This window comes from Populus euphratica, unplaced genomic scaffold, assembly GCF_000495115.2.
Source record: "Populus euphratica unplaced genomic scaffold, PopEup_1.0 scaffold186.1, whole genome shotgun sequence".
Classification (NCBI taxonomy): Eukaryota; Viridiplantae; Streptophyta; class Magnoliopsida; order Malpighiales; family Salicaceae; genus Populus; species Populus euphratica.
The window spans coordinates 149,676-155,186 of record NW_011499992.1 but is presented as its reverse complement, the minus strand read 5'-3'; positions in this window follow the sequence as shown (position 1 = coordinate 155,186).

The window sequence follows — 5,511 nt, the reverse complement described above, 5'->3', positions numbered from 1 at the left end:
AGGCAAATGGTTGAATTGATGTGCAATGGAACTTTTGAAGATAAAGACCCTGATGAAGCAATGGAGTACTTAGACTTGTTAGCTGAAAATGCTCACAACTGGGACACCGCGGGTACTTATGAGGCACCAAGTAAAACTCAACCTCATACATCTAGTGGAGGTATGTATAACCTTAGGGAAGATCATGACCTTCAAGTCAAGTTTGCATCTTTAGCTAGAAAAGTTGAGGCACTAGAATTGAAAAAGAGTGGTCAATTAAAATCTATTCAAAACATTGTGTGTCAAATATGTGAAACAAATGAACACTCAACCAACGATTATCCTAGTGAAAATGAATCAACTGGTTGGAATGATCTTGTAGATAAAGGTTGATTATTTTTTTTTCTCACATTGTTTTTGTGTTTCTTTTTTAGTGATTTTTGCTAGTTTCTCTCACCCCAGTCAAATGGCGGACAACGGTACTCCGTGACTTAAGTCGGTTCTTTCAGTTTCCCACAATAACTTATATTTGTGTATATATTTATGCAATTCTTTGAATCTCTCTTCCAATTCTCATTTGAAAATGGACACTAATCTTGAAAAATTGAAAAAGTATTTTCCCGCTCTGCCTCAGAATGCGATTACAAAAATTTACTGTGTTAGATGTGCAAGATTGAGATTGTTAATGAATCATGGAATTCCTGAAGATATTCGCTGGTTGATTGAAGCAAAGGTCTGATTATCAGGTGAGTCCTCTAAACTCCTTCATTTCACACATGCCTGGAACAGGTAAAAGCACTTTTGCAAAGAAACGTTGTGCAAAACGACTGAAAGTCTGTCATCGATATGCTAAATGGACTTGTAATACACAATGTCGTTATTTAGGAATGGTATCTATAAACCGTGAAGATAAAATACAATTCATTAAGGATGGCCTGAGTAAGGGGTCTTTAGATAATCTTCTATTGACTCTTGAGACGCATCCTAGTGGAGATATGCATCGTGCAATTCATGATTTATGACCACTATTTCATAAAGAACATGATCGACTTAGTCTTGGGAATCTGACTAAAAAAGACCCTGTTTTCCAGTTTTTAAGAAAATTGGATGGGAAGCCTATCCCCGACCTATAGAGGGCGTTTAAGCCGTTCTTGGACGTAAAACCAAGGGAAGATGTGAGCCATAATCACAACTACCTGTACATATACATGTTTTTTTTAAAAGTAAATAAATAAATAAATAAAGAGAGAGAGAGAGAGAGAGAGAGTGAGACTCCAGCTGGCCTACATATAGGTGTTATGATTGCCTTTCTAATTTCTCATCTATAAAACCCTCTCTTCCTTCCTTTCATTTCTACTCAACCCATACATTTAACAAATACAGAAGTGTGTAGAAATATCAAGTTCCTCAAGTCATCATATAAGAAATATTTGTATTTTCGGTGGATCTAGTCTTGGGAAAGAAAATGAGTTTTTAGAATCAGCAAATCATCTTGGTCAAGTGCTAGCTGAGAGAAAGATTCATTTAGTGTATGAGGGAGACAGTCTTGGGTTAATAGGAGGTGTGTTAATAGCTGCATTTTTAGGAGGTAGTCAAGTTTTGGGGGTTGTCCCCGAAGCTTTAGCACAAGGGGACATCATTGAAAAAACAATTGGAGAGGAACTTCAGGTCTCCACAATGTCAGCTCGAATGAATGCAATGTTTAACCATGCTGATGCCTTCATTGCTTTACCAGGTGGTCTAGGCACATTGGAAGAGATCTTTCATATTTCCTCTTAGGCCCAACTGCACATTCACCATAAACTCATAGGTTTATTAAATGTTAATGGTTATTATGATAAGTTGTTGCCTTTTCTTGATCATACTGTGGAACAAGAATTTCTAACATCTTCTGTAAGACAAATCATAATCTCTGCTACTACTGCTGAACAATTGATTGACCAACTACAATCTTTCATTCCTGTAATTGATCCCTCCATAAATCGCATAAATTGGTCATCTAAGGAAAGCCGTAAAAAGCTTAGATTAGATTTGAGTCTTCAATTGTAATTTTTGTGTTGTTTTGTTTTATTATTGTATTTTGTTATTTCTTATTTTTGTTTAAGTGTGTTTCAGGTTTGTTAATGTTTGTTATTTCAGGTGATATCTTCTATACTCTATCTTTCTACCTTAGAACATTGAGGACAATGTCTTGTTTTAGTTGGGGGGAGAGGGTAGTAGTTAAAAAAAAAATTGTTTTCCAAATTTGTTTTTGTGTTTTTTTTTCTAATTATATACTATCCCTTTCCCTTAGTTGTTACCTTTAACAAAAAATAAATAAATAATGTAATAATCCATTGTGCAACCCACAATCATATGTTAAAGTGTGTGTGTGTGTGTGAAAATTAAGGTTTAAGAATATATGTTAAATGAGTATATGAGCAGAATTAAGTGATAATAATGCAAGAGTTTGTAAATCTGAATATTTCAGGAAATATTATAATAGACCTTGTTAAGAATGATTACTAAGATGCGTCTCAAGAGTCACTTTAACAAAAGAGCTCCTTTACTCTGTCATCCTAGTAACAACAATTATGCATATGCTTTATGAAATAGAAAATAATTTTTTTTTATCAACTACTACCCTTACCCCCCAACCAAAACGAGACATTGTCCTCAATATTCTAAGATAGAAAGATAAAGTATAGAAGATATCACCTGAAATAACGAATACTAACAAACCTGAAACACACTTAAATAAATATAAGAAACAATAAAACACAAATATTATGCTATTAATAAAATCAAAAGACACAAGTTTTTACAAACAAAAATTTAAATCGCAGTTATGATTGTGGCTCACATCTTCCCTTGGTTTTACGTCCAAGAATGGCTTAAACACCCTCTATGGGTCGGGGATAGGCTTCCCATCCAGTTTTCTTAAAAACCGGCAAACAAGGTCTTTTTTAGTCAGATTCCCAAGACTATATCGAGTATGTTCCTTATATAATATTAGTCATAAATCATGAATTGCACAATGCTTATCTCGACTATGATGAGACTTAAGAGTCAATAGAAGATTATCTAAAGACTCTCTGTGTTTTGAAATAAATCCCACTTTTTGACAATTTTCACAGGTTTTATGGAATGCATATGATTACTTGAATATGGTGGGCCAGTAAAATCCACTTTGTAAGATTTCTACAGTTCTCTTTTTTAATGATAAATGATCCTCACGTGCCTTAGAGTGACAAAATTTAATGACATTACTTACCTCATTATCGGGAATGCATATTTGAAATATTTGATCAGGACAATAATTGAATAAGTAAGGGTCATCCCAATAAAATTTTTGCACGTTGCTCAAAAATTTTCTTTTGTCTTCGGTACTCTAGTGAGCTGATAAAAATCCTGAAGCAAGAAAATTGATATTTTTAGCAAACCAAGGTATTGAACTAAGAGAAAGTAAGGATTCATCAAGAAAGTAATCATCGATTGGTGTGATGTCGGGTATTGAATCTATTGTCACTTTTGATAAAAGATCCGCATCAACATTTTTTATGCCTTTTTCATCCTCGATTTCTTCCTGATTGGTCATGGCATGAGGAAATGGAAGTGCTAGTGAGGAATCGGTCTTTTCTTTGCAATGTTCAGATTCAACCCCTTCCTTACCCTTAGAGATTGATTCATCGTCTTTCTCACAAGGTTCAAGAATTGGTTTTTGAATAACCTTACCACTACGAAGAGTGATGACTGATTTAACTTGATCCATATGTTGACTTCCAGAACTACTTGCATTTGTATTGTATTGCCCCTTGGGATTTTGCTGTGGTTGAGATGGAAACTTAACTTTCTCTTGAAAATTGAGAGCAGATGTGAATTTTGCAAGAGTATCTTTAAAATCTTTTATGCTTTGAGCAAGTTGAGTGTTGATTGTCTCTTGCTTTTCAATGAATGCATACAAAGTTTCCTCAAAATTTCTTGTAGGAGATGGAGCATAAGGAGGTGCATATCCATGATAATTTTGGAAATTATGGTATGCTTGAAACTGTGGTTGTGAAGTTTATGCATTGTCACTCTTCCAACTGAAATTTTAGTGATTTCTCCAACTAGGATTGTATGTTTGCAAATATGGGTTATGATTGGGCCTTTCGAAACTGTTTAAAGCATGGGCTTGTTCATGGAGACATTCCTTAAATGAAGGCAAGGTTGGAAAATTATTGGTTGAGTGTTCATTTGTTTCACATATTTGACACACAATGTTTTGAATAGATTTTAATTGACCACTCTTTTTCAATTCTAATGCCTCGTCTTTTCTAGCTAAAGATGCAAACTTGACTTGAAGGTCATGATCTTCCCTAAGGTTATACATACCTCCACTAGATGTATGAGGTTGAGTTTTACTTGGTGCCTCATACGTACCTGCGGTGTTCCAATTTTAAGCATTTTCAGCTAACAAGTTTAAGTACTCCATTGCTTCATCAGGGTCTTTATCTTCAAAAGTTCCATTGCACATCAATTCAACCATTTGCCTATCTCTAGGTGTTAACCCTTTATAAAAATGTGAAACCAATCTCCATGTTTCAAAACGATGATGAGAGCAAGTACTAAGCAAGTCTCGATACCTATCCCAACATTGGTAAAATGTTTCTCCTGGTTTTTGGGTGAAAGTGGTGATTTGTCTTTTGAAAGAGTATGTTCTATGAGATGGGAAAAACTTCTTTAAAAACTGTTGTTGCATTTCATCCTAAGCACGAATGGATCCTGGTCTTAAATTTTGTTGCCATGTTTTAACTTTATCTTTTAATGAAAAAGGAAAAAGCTTTAATCTGATGGTGTTCATGCTATAATTTGAATCATTATATGTGTTACAAACCTCCTCAAATTCCCTTAAATGCAAGTATGGATTTTCTAAATCTAAGCCATGAAAAGAAGGTAAAAGTTGAATAATACCTGGTTTAAAATTAAAATGAGATGCATCAGGAGGAAAAACTATGCATGATGGTGCACTTGTTCTTGTGGGATTCATGTGGTCTCTAAGTGTTCTAGCACGGTTATTCTCATTATTTTCATTATGAAGTGATTGATTATCTTCTTCGGCCATATTTTCTGAAAATGATGAGGATACCCTACAAAGTCTACCACTTGATGTACGTGACCACACTCTCATGCACGTGTAGGAATAAAATAAAAAAGAAGAAGAAAGCAAAAGAAGGAGGAAGAAAACAAAATAAAAAAGAAACAAAGTTATATACAAGAAAAGTGAAAAGAGAAAATAAAATAAATACTATAATTTATACAAGAACTTACCTCCCCGGCAACGGCGCCAAAAACTTGACACGACGAAAAGATTGATGTCTTCTCCCAAGTGCAGGAGTGTCGAAGTAATAAATAACCCGGCAAGACCGGGGTCGAACCACAGGGAGGTTAATTGTACAAATTATAAATAACAATTATACAACAACAACAACAATAATAACAACAACAACAACAACAATAATAATAATAACAACAACAATAATAATAGTAGCAATAATAATACTAATAATACTA